This window comes from Schistocerca nitens, chromosome 7 (assembly GCF_023898315.1).
Source record: "Schistocerca nitens isolate TAMUIC-IGC-003100 chromosome 7, iqSchNite1.1, whole genome shotgun sequence".
In the NCBI taxonomy this organism is placed as follows: domain Eukaryota; kingdom Metazoa; phylum Arthropoda; class Insecta; order Orthoptera; family Acrididae; genus Schistocerca; species Schistocerca nitens.
In genome coordinates this window covers 106,472,922-106,490,789 of record NC_064620.1, presented here as the reverse complement: position 1 = coordinate 106,490,789, position 17,868 = coordinate 106,472,922, and the positions used below count along the sequence as shown (strand labels likewise).

General features: G+C 42.8%; 1 non-coding gene across 1 annotated transcript; it reads right to left on the bottom strand.

Moving 5' to 3' along the window:
- Nucleotides 1-6,068: 6,068 nt before the first annotated feature.
- On the bottom strand, nucleotides 6,069-6,143 carry Trnat-ugu (transfer RNA threonine (anticodon UGU)). Its single transcript has one exon. It is a non-coding gene; the product is annotated as a tRNA-Thr (tRNA).
- Between the last annotated feature and the right edge of the window lie 11,725 nt (nucleotides 6,144-17,868).

Genomic DNA, 17,868 nt, shown 5'->3' with positions numbered 1-17,868 from the left:
AGATGGAACGCGCACACTGGTGTTTTGCTGGGATGTGGTTTTAACTGGTTCTACAATAGTATCCCAGATCACTTATTTGGGTAGTATTTATCCAGTTTCTTGTGCCGACGAAACAGCTTGACGTATTTGGATAATTAGTCATAATCGTTACAGACTGGGCAGTGCACGGACGCGCATGGAGGAGAGGAACGCAAATTGTGACATGTGCAGCGAGGGACAATTTTTCAATCTGGTGGCGACGGACCTTTATTGAATGTCTACGAGTGCACCAGGTGAACTTGTCTTCATTGCGTACACAACTAAAAATTCTCGCGATAATACCTTATATCCACAACACTATAATGTTCAGATGCCCACGGTACTAATTTTCGTCCGTAATGCGTGTTTCTTCAGCTCTGTCACAGGAGTTAATTACCGTTTCCTTTGACAGTTTCCGTTTAGCAAAAGTTACAGTTTCACGGTGGGACGTTACGATCATTCTAGCGGAGATATCAGCCCTCTCAGAAAAGTAATGAAGAAGACTATCCCGTGCTTTCTTACCCATTAAAACTACTCACAAACTTTCTCTTTTCATCCACCTCCGCCTCTTATGAAGCTTCCTGCAGAAGTAATTTCAGAGAAACCTGAATTAGCGGATGCAAAAGACTTCCGATTACGTCGGCGCTTCTTTGTGAGAACTGCCTAACTGCGATGAAAGGCGACCTTTTGTCGGGCCCTCTCTTTGTTCGTTATCGGCCTTCAAGGATTTCATTTCTTCGTCTGTTATAATCTTCCACAAACTTGTGAAAAATAGTCTTTATTTCAAGGCTGATCAGCTACAACAAAATAATTATTTCCTCTCCTGATCCATTCTTCGCGCGAATCTTACGAGATATTGGCATACGTGTCAGCGTCGAGGACCGCAGTCTGACTTGAGCATATTTCGCAAGTAGCTCAGCATTTGCTTGGAAACCTAAATTTCCAGTTGGTACTTTTACAGTGTGCGTGAGTATCTAATTTGCGACAGAAAATGGGAAGATGTTGCTATTTACCATTTCTATCCGTCTAGCAAATCGGTAAGTGCCCGAGTCCTTAGAATATTTATTTTAACGTAAAACCAAGTTTACAGATCAGTACACACAGGAATGTAGCCGGCACCATCCTTCACAAACAACGGGCAACCTTCGAACGCTGGTGCACCGGGCCCATTTTACATCTACTAAGGACAGCATCGCAGAGCAGTAAGAACACTTACAAGCAGTATTCAAAGAAAGCAAATCTTCCTCTCGTCGCATTTTCACAAGTATAGTGAGGAGAATACTTACCCAGACACAAGCTGAAGAGGATAAGGAACTGTTGAAGTTGAGCGCGAACCTGCTGTATGTTGAAAATACACTCCTGGAAATTGAAATAAGAACACCGTGAGTTCATTGTCCCAGGAAGGGGAAACTTTATTGACACATTCCTGGGGTCAGATACATCACATGATCACACTGACAGAACCACAGGCACATAGACACAGGCAACAGAGCATGCACAATGTCGGCACTAGTACAGTGTATATCCACCTTTCGCAGCAATGCAGGCTGCTATTCTCCCATGGAGACGATCGTAGAGATGCTGGATGTAGTCCTGTGGAACGGCTTGCCATGCCATTTCCACCTGGCGCCTGAGTTGGACCAGCGTTCGTGCTGGACGTGCAGACCGCGTGAGACGACGCTTCATCCAGTCCCAAACATGCTCAATGGGGGACAGATCCGGAGATCTTGCTGGCCAGGGTAGTTGACTTACACCTTCTAGAGCACGTTGGGTGGCACGGGATACATGCGGACGTGCATTGTCCTGTTGGAACAGCAAGTTCCCTTGCCGGTCTAGGAATGGTAGAACGATGGGTTCGATGACGGTTTGGATGTACCGTGCACTATTCAGTGTGCCCTCGACGATCACCAGTGGTGTACGGCCAGTGTAGGAGATCGCTCCCCACACCATGATGCCGGGTGTTGGCCCTGAGTGCCTCGGTCGTATGCAGTCCTGATTGTGGCGCTCACCTGCACGGCGCCAAACACGCATACGACCATCATTGGCGCCAAGGCAGAAGCGACTCTCATCGCTGAAGACGACACGTCTCCATTCGTCCCTCCATTCACGCCTGTCGCGACACCACTGGAGGCGGGCTGCACGATGTTGGGGCGTGAGCGGAAGACGGCCTAACGGTGTGCGGGACCGTAGCCCAGCTTCATGGAGACGGTTGCGAATGGTCCTCGCCGATACCCCAGGAGCAACAGTGTCCCTAATTTGCTGGGAAGTGGCGGTGCGGTCCCCTACGGCACTGCGTAGGATCCTACGGTCTTGGCGTGCATCCATGCTTCGCTGCGGTCCGGTCCCAGGTCGACGGGCACGTGCACCTTCCGCCGACCACTGGCGACAACATCGATGTACTGTGGAGACCTCACGCCCCACGTGTTGAGCAATTCGGCGGTACGTCCACCCGGCCTCCCGCATGCCCACTATACGCCCTCGCTCAAAGTCCGTCAACTGCACATACGGTTCACGTCCACGCTGTCGCGGCATGCTACCAGTGTTAAAGACTGCGATGGAGCTCCGTATGCCACGGCAAACTGGCTGACACTGACGGCGGCGGTGCACAAATGCTGCGCAGCTAGCGCCATTCGACGGCCAACACCGCGGTTCCTGGTGTGTCCGCTGTGCCGTGCGTGTGATCATTGCTTGTACAGCCCTCTCGCAGTGTCCGGAGCAAGTATGGTGGGTCTGACACACCGGTGTCAATGTGTTCTTTTTTCCATTTCCAGGAGTGTATTTCATCAAAATTGGGTAGATTGTTGTGACCGAAAGATATGTACGTCAGCATCTACCTGCTGTAAGATTAACTTCGTAAACTGGGGTGGCAATATTTCCTGTTGTAGAGACTCCTGCAATGGACTCGGCTAATTGAGGAAATGTTTGGGAAAAACCGAATACCAAGGAACGAACACTAAAATTCAGTAGATATTCATTTTCCAGCTATGAACGTAAACAACTATACAGGAGCATGTAGACTGTGCAGAGGGACTTCGCAAAAAATTCAAGTTCTACAAGTGGAATACTACTGCCAGTTCTAACTACGGAGGGATTAGACTAGTCGGAAAATGGCCGTCACAGATTCGGCACATCTATGACTGACGCCGACGATATAACGTCTGCTCAAAAAACGTAGGGTTTCCTCCTCTGACATAAGGACATGCGGACGATCCCGTATGATGGATTTCCAAGAGTATCACGAAACTATCTGAAGTGTGCTCGTCTTCCTTCGTGTGTGTCCACGGGGGAAGGTTAGTCGCCTTTCATGATGCAAATAGCATTAACAGCTGTCACCACTGCGGGGTTTGGTTGGACAGGAGCTGATGTTTGTTACTTCCCCTTTACTGGAGTGAGGACTCCCTACTTGACTGCCTCTGCTCGGCATCCTGAAGCCTGGAAGACTGCTAGGTTGTGAGTTCACATGGGTGCGAGCTAGCAACCACGTGCTTACAATAGGTGTGATACAGCTTAGTCACTGGGAGCCTCGACATGACCGACAGAGGCCCATCGTTTAAGGTAAAAGCTCTCTTCAGTCTTTGAAGTCTTCTCCTAAAACACAATGAAATTCGTTTGTTCCAATGGAAACTTGTGGTTTTTTTGTACATGTGCTCCTTCGTCTCACTTGAGACTGTTGTTGGAGGAGTTGCATAAACAGTTGGAGACGTTATAGTGTCTGCGATGGTGGCTTTCCAGTCCAGTGGTCTGATCTGAGACATGTTTTAGAGTAGTTGGACTGCTACGAGGCACTGATTGGTTATACAGGATTAGTTACTACTTTAACTCTGTCTCAGGGGTCAAAGCGAGGCTGGCGATCCTTGTTTACAACGGTAGGGTAAATGTAGCACTGTAGAACGTTAACCCTCCGTTACTTGCGTAATAATTGCTGATATGGCAGGTGTTATTCACAACATAAACGGCGTATTTTGACACTTCTAACGGTCGATATGAATGAGTTTAGAAGCGTTTTACTTCAATCTAAATATAATACATTTAATACACAAAAAAGCAAGGTATACACTAGGTGATAAATATTTTTGTTAGTTGTTCGTAAATAGCTCCAGTGCCTCTGGATGGCAGCCACCTTGTTCTCTCTGTAAACACCTCTATCAAGGATACTATCAAATCTGAGGAACCTGAAGTGCAAAATGAATCGGTTTTTACTCATGCATAAGTAGCATGATTCAAGCTGTAGCCCTTTGAGTTATCCCTCAACTTTGATAAACTCTTTCTAGAACGTCTCAAAGATCCACACAGATATTAAAAAACGATAAAGCTCTGATCTCTAAATATCAGTTTATTTAGCATCCCTTTCCCTTGAAAAATTGCGACGAACTCCGATGGTATAAATATTAGTACATGTTGCAATAACGGGTATTATATTTTCATTCAAGAATAACTTTGTAATATCTATTTCTGACGTTTTAATACGAGCTTCATTTTTCGGTCCAGATAAATGCGTAATAACATTACAGCTCTTATTCTAGCATTGATAGGCTATTTACTTTTCCTTCATTTAGGTATATTTTCATAAAAGAAATACGTCCTCTTGAACTACTTCTTCCAGTGATTCAGGTTCATCAGTTTTTCCTTCTCTCCCAGGCTTCCACCCTCCCTCCATTTCCCGTCTTCGTCGCTCTTACTTTGCATTTAGTTTCCCTTGTTGTTTGTCTTTTTCCTGCGTGTTTTCTTCTCGTCTTGTCTTTGAGGCTGGCGACTTTAGCATGTTGCAGAGTGGCTAGCTCATCCTTTTTTTATCTTTGTGATTAGCCAACCCAAGCCATCTGTTATACGATTTTAATACCTTCCTGTACCTTTCCTTTTAGTGCACGTTCCGCCGTTGGATTCGCTTCTTTCGTTTTGTCTTTCGGTGTGGTTCCCCGTTACTTTTACGCCCATTTACTTCCCCTAACTCCGTTGTTTTTAATTGTTTTACCTTGAGGCTTGTTTGCTTGAGGTAAAAGGGACTGATGACCTTGTAGTTTGGTCCAAGCCAACCAACCATCATTTTCTGACAGTTCTTGTTCTGTTCCTGAATGATGACCGCTTTCATGAACACATCGTAGTTTTCTAAGTCAGCAGTATCACTGTAAGGATCTTCATCACTTAGTTCTTGCAACCATTCTAGCCATACATCAGGATCTCGGCTAAACTCCCGGTTCTAGGCGCTTCAGTCCGGGCATGGATGTGTGTTAGTTAGGTTTAAGTAGTTCTAAGTCTAGGGGATTGATGACCTCAGATGTTAAGTCCCACAGTGCCCAGAGCCATTTTTTTCTGCTAAACTCTGTCCAAGGTTTATTTACCTTTGGCATTTATTCCACAAACTAAAAGTGTAGACAATATTTACTTTTCATAGGTAAGTATTCCAGGTAAAACGCGAATTTCCTGTAATTTTAACAACTGAAATCACGCATTGAAAATTGCATTAACTCTAGGAAAGCAGTAAAGTAGCATACACAACTTTGTTTCAAATTGTAGCGTTAGTGCTCGCGCGGATGACCAGCGCCCTCCAGGCTACACCAACGTTTCATAAACAATGCAAGTTGGGTAACTTAAAGCCAATGATGGCTGAAACTAACAGATGGAGAGTTAACGGGTAGGTACTGGAAATGGCGCGACCTTAATCCAGCACACTCAGATAAAGCAGAGTGGGATAATAATGTGGATGACGAGTGTTCGTGCGAGCAACGGAGGGTTAAGTGCGGCTCCAGCAATGAAAGTTACCTTTGCGTCACTCTTACAAAAACGGATCTGTCTTGTTCCGGTACAATATGTGATACAAAAATCTTTACAGGCTCTTAAATCTATACCAAAGTTATTAAAATGTATGGTGTAAGGTACTATTTTGACAAAAATACGTGAATTATTATATATATGACGGTAGTATCTGTTCCCGAAAGAACAGTTACCGTGGATGACCATGCAGCTTTGCTAGAAATGAAATGATAATTAAATGGACACCCTAGCTGCAAACAGGCGTTGATGTACTTCATTGGGGACATGTTGAAAATGTGTGCCCCGACCGGGACTCGAACCCGGGATCTCCTGCTTACATGGCAGACGCTCTATCCATCTGAGCCACCGCGGGCACAGAGGATAGTGCGTCTGCAGGGACTTATCCCTTGCACGCCCCCCGTGAGATCCACATTCCCAACATGTCCACACCACTACATTCGTAGTGCGGCTAATAGATGTTTGCCCATCATGGTCATCTACGGTAACTGTTCTTTCGGGAACAGATACTACCGTCATATATAGTTAAAATATGGCTTCCTGGCCATTGACCTTCTTGTGTGCGAACGCACACGCTATGCCCGAACTCGTACGGGACTTGGTAGATTAATCTGCCACGAGTAATGAGTATGATGGGCAAACATCTATTAGGCGCACTACGAATGTAGTGGTGTGGACATGTTGGGAATGTGGATCTCATGGGGGGCGTGCAAGGGATAAATCCCTGCAGACGCACTATCCTCTGTGTCCGCGGTGGCTCAGATGGACAGAGCGTCTGCCATGTAAGCAGGAGATCCCGGGTTCGAGTCCCGGTCGGGGCACACATTTTCAACATGTCCCCAATGAAGTACATCAACGCCTGTTTGCAGCTAGGGTGTCCATTTAATTATCATTTCATGAATTATTATAATTTAATTTTAAAAATTGTCTATGGAATGTGATGTACCGTGTCCGTGGACTGTCCCCAGCTTCAGTTTGCACAGTTGTAATGAGTTTAAAACAAATTTCTTAAATGTTGTAAGCATTAAATTATTATTTTCCAAAAATACACACATTAGACATTAACACATCTTTAACTTAAAAAGAAATCACAAAAGGGAATATTTTTTACAATATTCTAAACTCGTCTCCCCAAATTTTGTGTCGTCCATAGACAACGATATTAATTGCTACGAGTCCAACAGAGGGGAGCAGCGGTCTTACGATAATACTGATGAAGACTGTTAAGCAGCCATTTTATCAAGACATTCCTGTATGATGTAGTTGCTGACTTACTTGTGAGAGGAAAGACTGCTGTTAACGTAAATTTTGGTGCCTCGTTGTCTTCCCTGTGACACATCTGTGCCCATTACTACTATACATTTAGATGTAAAATAACCTGTGATAATGTATGCATGTGTAGATGTCACATCCACGGACATGGTGTGTCCGTAGACGTGACTACGGATGTGAAGAACATTTAAGCCAGGCTATAAAACTTTGCACATTTTCTTATTCTACGATTCATAATATCTGAGTTTAATAAATTAGTGAAGAACATTTAAGCCAGGCTATAAAACTTTGTACATTTTCTTGTTCTACGATTCATAATATCTGAGTTTAATAAATTAGCTTATACTGTAACTAAATAGGCCTAATTGTAATAATTCCTTGTATGAGCTATTTTTTGCTAGCCTTCATTTAACTTCCATATGATGTAGGAACACATTATTTTATTATACACATATTAACAAATAAAACAGGTCATAAAAAAACCTTTAAGTGGAACCTATGCATATGTACATTTTAGATAGGTCTCTCAAAAAATAAGAAAATGTATGCTGCTGTGATTGTTACATTTGATGTTATTAATATGAGTTAAAAGGTTCTTATAGTTACAATTCACAACCTTTTATAATTTTAGTCTTTAGGGCATTATGTAAAAGTATTGCCTTCATAGGATGTGAGACTTACTGAATGTAAAAATATTTTAGCTCAAAAATTTAATATGCAACCAGTCCACTTTCAGAAATAAATATGAGTAAAATCGAGCAAAGAAGAGTGTGTAGGTGCCTCAGTATGAGGAGAGCAGGGAAAGGATTAAAAATGACCCACAAAAATATGAGGAACAGAAGAAAAAAATATCTGACATGACAAATAGAGAGGAAGAAAGATCAGGAGAGAATGGAGTGACAGGACCAGAAAATGCCACGACAACAAAGGAAAAAATCTGTAGATGCTCAAGAATATACAGACACCATCTCACAGTACAGAACCACATGAACATGACCTTCCTGGGCCAAGTGAAAGAGTGAACCAACAAGATCTTCCTGGGCCAAATACAGAAGGAATTTCTGTAAGGAGAGACGTGGGAAATAAAATAAGAAGAAGAAATGTACATGAGCTGAAAAATAAAACAACGAAATTAGAGAAAGAGAAAAATAAATATAAAAATAAAATGGAGAGGTACAAGAAGTAGCATCAAAGATTTCTCAAGAAGACAGAAGATACTTCACAGAAAACTGAAGAAAATTGTAGAAGGGAAATGTCCACCACAAGTTACAAGAGCGTTATTATTGTGTGAAGCTATAAAAAATTAAGTTCAGAAAATTTGTAAGAAAATCCTGTCTTTAAAAATGAAAAGAAACTCTATAAAATAGAAAGTGGAAAAGCTATCAAAAAATATAAATTAATCAAAGGTACTGGAAGTTTTACTTCACATAAGACAATGAAAAATGATAAGCTGCCTTCAGCAACTTCACGGTTTACTACATCGAGTAATGCACGTAATGATGTCATGGAATTTATGGAACAGGATAACAACAGTAGGTTATGTGCTGGAGAGAAAGAAACTGTAACAAATATCAGATCCTCAAACAAGAAAGAAACTGGGCTACAGTGACATTTATTCTGACACAAATGGGGACGCTCGTCTGGATGATACATGTTCCCAGGAATCCCAATCTAAAGTCAACGACTCTGTAATTGCTAAACTGGCTGGTAAAACGAAGATAGTACAATATGCAGCTAGGATTGATTTAAAATTCAGTGACAACGATTGTAGTTTTAAGTACCTTCATAGATTAAAGAACAGTCATTTTGTGCCAGAATTTGATCCCTCTAATACTGTGGGTAAAGCAGCCATAATCACAAAATTAGAACTGCCTGTTATGAACAACAAGCAACAACAATATTCACTAGTAAATACTGACAAGTACATTGTAGAATAGTGTTTCTTCTTCCAATTAATTTTAATTTTTTGTAACTCCTATAAAGTTTACTTTATTATTTGGGTCTAAAAATTTATAAGTATTGGAAAAAAATTTTGCATTGAAAGTAAATTTGACTGGCAACAAAATATTGAAATGAATGTTAAGGTATCTCATATAATGTAAGCAAATTAAGTTGGGCAAAAATGGAATGGTAAATAAGTCATTGGTCTAATATTGCTTAAATCAAAACTCAACTACGGTTATACACTGAAGAGCCAAAGAAACTGGTACACCTGCCTAACATCGTGTAGGGTCCCGCAACCACGCAGAAGTGTTACAACACGACGTGGCATGGACTCGACTAATGTCTGAAGTAGTGCTGGAGCGAACTTACACCATGAATCCTGCAGGGCTGTCCATAAACCCGTAAGTGTACGAGGGGGTGGAGATCTCTTTTGAACAGCATGTTGCAAGGCATCCCAGATATGCTCAACAATTTTCTTGTCTGCGTAGTGTTTAAACTCACAAGGGAACCTCCCCATCGCACCCCCCTCAGATTTAGTTATAAGTTGGTACAGTGGATAGGCCTTGAAAAACTGTACACAGATCAATCGAGAAAACAGGAAGAAGTTGTGTGGAACTATGAAGAAAATACGCAAAATATACAAACTGAGTAGTCCATGCGTAAGATAAGGAACATCAAGGATGATCTGAGCTCAGGAGCGCCGTGGTCCCGTGGTAAGCGTGAGCAGCTGCGGAACGAGAGGTCCTTGGTTCAAGTCTTCCCTCGAGTGAAACGTTTCCTTTTTTTAATTTTCTCAAAGTTATGATCTGTCCGTTCGTTCATTGACGTCTCTGTTCACTGTAATAAGTTTAGTGTCTGTGTTTTGCGACCGCACCGCAAAACCGTGCGATTAATAGACGAAAGGACGTGCCTCTCCAATGGGAACCGAAAACATTTGATCGCAAGGTCATAGGTCAACCGATTCCTCCACAGGAAAACACGTCTGATATATTCTATACGACACTGGTGACGGCGTGTGCGTCACATGACAGGAATATGTTGTCGACCCACCTAACTTGTACACTTGGCGAATGGGTAAAAATATTCTTCTACCTTGCCCGATTTAGGTTCTCTTGTGGATGTGATAATCACTCCCAAAGAAGTGACCGACAGATAATAATTGTCTGAAAATAAAAAAATTAAACTTTTCACTCGAGGGAAGATTTGAACCAAGGACCTCTCGTTCCGCAGTTGCTCACGCTAATCACGGGACCACGGCACGCCTAACCTCGCATACTCTTTGATGTTGCTTATCTTGCGCATGGACCACTCAGTTTGTATATTTTGCTTATTTCTTTCATAGGTCCACACAATTTCTTCCTGTTTTCTCGATTGATCTGTGTTCAGTTTTTCAAGGCCCATACACTGTGCCAACTTGTAACTAAATCTGAGGGGGGGTACGATGGGGTGGTTCCCTTGTCAGAAAAGTGTTCCTTGAGTCACTCTGTAGCAATTCAGGACGTGTGGGGAGTCGCATTATCCTGCTGGAATTGCCCGTCCGTCGGAATGCATAATAGACTTGAATGTATGCAGGTGATCAGACAGGATGCTTACGTACGTGTCACTTGTCGGTCGTATCTAGACGTATCAAGAGTCCCATATCACTCCAACTGCACACGCCCCACACCACTAACGTGCCTCCACCAACTTCAATAGTCCCCTGCTGACATGCAGGGTCCGTGGATTCATGAGGTTATCTCCATACCCGTACACGTCCATCCGCTCGATGCAATTTGAAACGAGACTCGTCCGACCAGGCAACATGTTTCCAGTCACCAAGAGTCCAATGTCGATGTTCACGGGCCCAGGCGAGGCGTAAAGCTTTGTGTCGTGCAGTCATCAATGGTACATGAGTGGGCCTTCGGTTCCGAATGCCCATATCGATGATGTTTCATTCAATGGTTCGCACGCTGACGCTTGTTGATGGTCCAGCACTGAAATCTGCAGCAATTTGCAGAAGGATTGCACTTCTGTCATGTTGAATGATTCCCTTCAGTCGTCGTCGGTCCCGTTCTTGCAGGATCTTTTTCCAGCTGCGGAGATCTGATATTTTATCGAATTCCTGACATTTTAGGTGTACTCGTGAAATGGTCGTACGGGAAAATCCCCACTTCATCGGTGTCTCGGAGATACTGTGTCCCATCTCTCATGCGCCGACTGTAACACCACGTCCAAATTCACCTAAATCTTGATAATCTGCCATTGTAGCAGCAGTAACAGATCTGACAACGTGTTGTCTTATATAGGCGTTGCCGACCGCAGTGCCGTATATTCTTTTTTTTTTTTTTTTGTTTATTTGGCCTTTGAGTGTGTACTCAATTTAGCCATCGGCAACACATAGTGACAATGTACACATAATTGAATAAACAAATACAGAAATGCATATTTACAAGAATAAAAAGCTTAACTGTTACAATTTTGTACATAATGTTTAGAAATTGAATTGGAAAATAATTAAAAGTGTCTTGGCTTACAATTCACACCAATTCTGAAAGATCTTCATCAGCAAGACATATTTATAATTTACGTACACCATTCAAACCTACAGATTGTAACCAGTACTCTTGATGAAGTTAACTATCACTTTATATAGAGAAACGTCTTTAGTACACAAAAGAGAAGAAGCTGATTGAGGAAGATGGTAGTCCATACTCAGCAATGTCTTCAGAAAGACCAACCGTTCACGGTCAAATTTGGGGCACATAAATAAGATGTGGTTGACATCAGCTTCCGACTCAGGATCACACTCACATGCTGGTGAACTGTAAACGTTGATCCGACATAGATTTGTGGGAAAGCGGAGTCTTATGATGGTAGAAATCGTGGATCGGTCCAGATGTGTCCTCATGAACCACGGCTGTGAAGGAATCCGAGGTTGTAGCGCTGCGTAATAACCGCCTTTTGTCCTTTGAGAAACGTTCCACATTTCCTGCCATTGTTGTCTTGCGTGATCGTTGACTTCACGTAAGTAGTCTGTATAAGGAAGGTGCAGATCCAGGACGGTGCCTAAGGTTGCCGCTTGTTTGGCTAATGCATCAACTTCATCATTTTAGAGGATACCAGGGTGGGAAGGTACCCACAACAAATGGATCGTCCGGCCCGTGCGTGTGCTGCGAATATATTCAGACATCACATCCAAGATATAACTGTTGGTTGTTTTGTTCCATCGATTGTACTGAATGTTTTTAAGAACGCTTTGCGAGTCAGATACTATCAATATCTTGGGGAAGGAAGTGCTAGAGACAAACTTAAGTGCTTCCAAAACTGCCACTGTCTCCGTCGTAAAAATAGAAGTGCTCGTAGGCAGTTTGAAGGTTTTGCGGATCTGGATCTGAGGGCAGAAAAAAGCGCATCCTGTACACTCTTCTTGCGGAATTCTGGAGCCATCGGTATATACACAGAGAAAACCCGGCCATTGTGCTTGAACGAGACGAATGAAGCCAATGTTGACATTAGTACTGTCCAGCCAGGTCGTACTTAAATAATGGACTGGGATCTGGGAGCAGAGCGTTTGAAGATCATATTCAAAAACAGGTAGATGCGCTGAACGCCGTATAGAATGTATGACAGGTGACCAAGTGTCAAAGCTGGCACAACCGGCTGGCACTTTATTCCTTCTGTGGGATGCAATACACAGTCAATAAATGCAGTCTCTACGTTGGTAGATTCCTGAAGAGGGGCAGCAGCCTTTTCAGTAGTTGCAGGGGCAACAGTCTGGATGATTGACTGATCTGGCCTTGTAACATTAACCAAAACGGCCTTGCTGTGCTGGTACTGCGAACGGCTGAAAGCAAGGGGAAACTACAGCCGTAATTTTTCCCGAGGACATGCAGCTTTACTGTATGATTAAATGATGATGGCGTCCTCTTGGGTAAAATATTCCGGAGGTAAAATAGTCCCCCATTCGGATCTCCGGGCGGGGACTACTCAAGAGGACGTCGTTATCAGGAGAAAGAAAACTGGCATTCTACGGATCGGAGCGTGGAATGTCAGATCCCTTAATCGGGCAGGTAGGTTAGAAAATTTAAAAAGGGAAATGGATAGGTTAAAGTTAGATATAGTGGGAATTAGTGAAGTTCGGTGGCAGGAGGAACAAGACTTTTGGTCAGGTGATTACAGGGTTATAAATACAAAATCAAATAGGGGTAATGCAGGAGTAGGTTTAATAATGAATAAAAAAATAGGAGTGCGGGTTAGCTACTACAAACAGCATAGTGAACGCATTATTGTGGCCAAGATAGACACAAAGCCCACGCCTACTACAGTAGTACAAGTTTATATGCCAACTAGCTCTGCAGATGATGAAGAAATTGATGAAATGTATGACGAGATAAAAGAAATTATTCAGGTAGTGAAAGGAGACGAAAATTTAATAGTCATGGGTGACTGGAATTCGTCAGTAGGAAAAGGGAGAGAAGGAAACATAGTAGGTGAATATGGATTGGGGGGAAGAAATGAAAGAGGAAGCCGCCTTGTAGAATTTTGCACAGAGCATAACTTAATCATAGCTAACACTTGGTTCAAGAATCATAAAAGAAGGTTGTATACCTGGAAGAATCCTGGAGATACTAATAGGTATCAGATAGATTATATAATGGTAAGACAGAGATTTAGGAACCAGGTTTTAAATTGTAAGCCATTTCCAGGGGCAGATGTGGATTCTGACCACAATCTATTGGTTATGAACTGCAGATTGAAACTGAAGAAACTGCAAAAAGGTGGGAATTTAAGGAGATGGGACCTGGATAAACTGAAAGAACCAGAGGTTGTAGAGAGTTTCAGGGAGAGCATAAGGGAACAATTGGCAGGAATGGGGGAAAGAAATACAGTAGAAGAAGAATGGGTAGCTCTGAGGGATGAAGCAGTGAAGGCAGCAGAGGATCAAGTAGGTAAAAAGACGAGGGCTAATAGAAATCCTTGGGTAACAGAAGAAATATTGAATTTAATTCATGAAAGGAGAAAATATAAAAATGCAGTAAATGAAGCAGGCAAAAGGGAATACAAACGTCTCAAAAATGAGATCGACAGAAAGTGCAAAATGGCTAAGCAGGGATGGCTAGAGGACAAATGTAAGGATGTAGAGGCCTGTCTCACTAGGGGTAAGATAGATACTGCCTACAGGAAAATTAAAGAGACCTTTGGAGAGAAGAGAAGCACTTGTATGAATATCAAGAGCTCAGATGGCAACCCAGTTCTAAGCAAAGAAGGGAAGGCAGAAAGGTGGAAGGAGTATATAGAGGGTTTATACAAGGGCGATGTACTTGAGGGCAGTATTATGGAAATGGAAGAGGATGTAGATGAAGATGAAATGGGAGATAAGATCCTGCGTGAAGAGTTTGACAGAGCACTGAAAGACCTGAGTCGAAACGAGGCCCCGGGAGTAGACAACATTCCATTAGAACTACTGATGGCCTTGGGAGAGCCAGTCATGACAAAACTCTACCATCTGGTGAGCAAGATGTATGAGACAGGCGAAATACCCACAGACTTCAAGAAGAATATAATAATTCCAATCCCAAAGAAAGCAAGTGTTGACAGATGTGAAAATTACCGAACTATCAGTTTAATAAGTCACAGCTGCAAAATACTAACGCGAATTCTTTACAGACGAATGGAAAAACTGGTAGAAGATCAGTTTGGATTCCGTAGAAATGTTGGAACACGTGAGGCAATACTAACCTTACGACTTATCTTAGAAAAAGTTTAAGAAAAGGCAAACCTACGTTTCTAGCATTTGTAGACTTAGAGAAAGCTTTTGACAACGTTAACTGGAATACTCTCTTTCAAATTCTGAAGGTGGCAGGGGTAAAATACAGGGAGCGAAGGGCTATTTACAATTTGTACAGAAACCAGATGGCAGTTATAAGTGTCGAGGGGCATGAAAGGGGAGCAGTGGTTGGGAAAGGAGTGAGACAGGGTTGTAGCCTCTCCCCGATGTTATTCAATCTGTATATTGAACAAGCAGTAAAGGAAACAAAAGAAAAATTCGGAGTAGGTATTAAAATTCAAGGAGAAGAAGTAAAAACTTTGAGGTTCGCCGATGACATTGTAATTCTGTCAGAGACAGCAAAGGACTTGGAAGAGCAGTTGAACGGAATGGACAGTGTCTTGAAAGGAGGATATAAGATGAACATCAACAAAAGCAAAACGAGGATAATGGAATGTAGTCAAATTAAATCGGGTGATGCTGAGGGGATTAGATTAGGAAATGAGACACTTAAAGTAGTAAAGGAGTTTTGCTATTTAGGGAGTAAAATAACTGATGATGGTCGAAGTAGAGAGGATATAAAATGTAGACTGGCAATGGCAAGGAAAGCGTTTCTGAAGAAGAGAAATTTGTTAACATCGAGTATAGATTTAAGTGTCAGGAAGTCGTTTCTGAAAGTATTTGTATGGAGTGTAGCCATGTATGGAAGTGAAACATGGACGATAACCAGTTTGGACAAAAAGAGAATAGAAGCTTTCGAAATGTGGTGCTACAGAAGAATGGTGTAGATAAGGTGGGTAGATCACGTAACTAATGAGGAGGTATTGAATAGGATTGGGGAGAAGAGAAGTTTGTGGTACAACTTGACTAGAAGAAGGGATCGGTTGGTAGGACATGTTTTGAGGCATCAAGGGATCACAAATTTAGCATTGGAGGGCAGCGTGGAGGGTAAAAATCGTAGAGGGAGACCAAAAGATCAATACACTAAGCAGATTCAGAAGGATGTAGGTTGCAGTAGGTACTGGGAGATGAAGAAGCTTGCACAGGATAGAGTAGCATGGAGAGCTGCATCAAACCAGTCTCAGGACTGAAGACCACAACAACAACAACGTTGGTAGACGGAACTGTCCATAATGGCCATGCCTTGAATGTAGAATTTGTCCGATAACATTTGGCGCCTAATGCTCAAGGGCATCTCCCGTGCTTCTATTAAAAGGGCGTTGGTGGGCGCCGATCGCATGGCTCCAAGACAGGTACGAATGGCTCTGTATTGAAGAGTATCTAATTTGGAGATATGAATCTTTGACGCAGTGTGGTAGAATTGACAGCCATAGTCTAATCGAGATCGAATTATCCCTCGGTACATGGTGAGTAAAACACTCTGGTGCGCTCCCCACCAGACACGAGTGAGTGATCTTATTACATTTAAACCTTCTTCACACTTGATAACGGTGGATCGGATGTGGGGCGCCCAGCTTAACCGAGAGTCAAAAATCATCCCCAGAAATCGAACGTGAGATTTTATTTGGAAGGTGTACTTGCCACAGGTAATGTGATCTTCAGTGCGAGCCGCGTCGACTTGGAGAAGGGAACGACTGCTGATTCCTCAGCCGAGATCTCCAGTCCATTGATAGAGAGCCACTCATCGATGTGTGCGATGGTTGTGGTTAATGCCGTTTTGGCCTGAAGATATGAAGCAGCAGTAGAATAAACACGTATATCATCAGCATACTGTAGGATTTTTGTGGGGGGAGTAAGAATGCGTTCTAGGTCGTGCGTATATAGAGTATACAGAAGAGGACTTAAAATTGCACCTTGCGGCAAGCCTTGGGAGACATAAAAAGGTCCGATCATGGTACCTTTGAAATGGACGTAGATCGTTCTTTGAGTAATCAGGATACTGATACCGTAGATCATCCGTGAAGGAATTCAGAATCCTGCCAGCTTGTCCAAGAGTATCGGTATTTGTACGTGATCATATGCACCCTTAACGTCAAGAAAAGCTGCCACTACTGTCTCTTTCGTTTGAAAGGCTGACGTGATATCCATATTAAGCAAAAACAGGTTATCCATGGTCCCTTTGCCTTTTCTGAAGCCATATTGACTCCGAGGCAACAAATTACTTTTTTCAAGGCACCATTCTAGTCTCCTTTTTACCATTCGTTCCAGTGTTTTTGCAACACACGACGACAAGGCAATAGGTCTATAATTAGTACCGACATTTGGATCTTTACCACTTTTGAGAATTGGAATTATTACTTGCGTCTTCCATGTTGATATGAGGTCTTTCTCCATCCAGTACTGATTAAAAATGTTCAAGAGAAAGTCTTTCGCTTCTATAGGCAGGTGTGCAAGCATAGAGTAGTGTATATGATCAATACCAGGGCAACTGTCGCTCGATGCTTTAATAGCTTCGTTGAGTTCTTCTTTAGAGAAAGGACGAAGGAGAACATGATAGCGGTCTTCTTCAGCAGGGAACCGATGGTTTAAAAAGGGCACCGTGGGAGGAGCGATTGTATCTATGAATTCCTCTAACCAGGCCGTGGTAGCAGGAGGGGAGGAAGAGAGTCTTCTTGCTCTAAAAGCTTTTATTTTATGCCAGATGCTTGCCATACTGGTTTCATTATTTAGGGACAGGCAAAACTGTTTCCAACTGTCCTTCTTGGTATTCTTCAGGAATTTGTTAACTCGCGCATTCACGTTTTGCACAGCCAAGAAGTTGTCCAATGAAGGATTCTGACGATAGGTTTTCAAGGCGAGTCGTCGCTTCGCAACTTCGCGAGAGCATTCAGAATTCCACCAAGGAGGAGAACGGTGCTTCATTACTGTAAACTCTTTTTTCTTAGGGATGCTGATGCCAGCTGCGACGTTCATAGCATTGAGTAAAACTGGGTACGCATCTTAGTCCCGTAAGTCACGTCTCGTATTTGCGAGTGCCCGCCGAACCGTTTCCTTATAAGAGGCCCAATTGGCTTCCTTGATTTTCCACGTACTATTAGAGTAATAGATGTGCGTAGTATCGACGTTGATGTTAATGTGAAACTCTATTGGGAGATGATCGGATCCCATTGAATCCTTTTTAACGTACCAATTAGAGATTTCAGTAAAGCAGGGGGTGC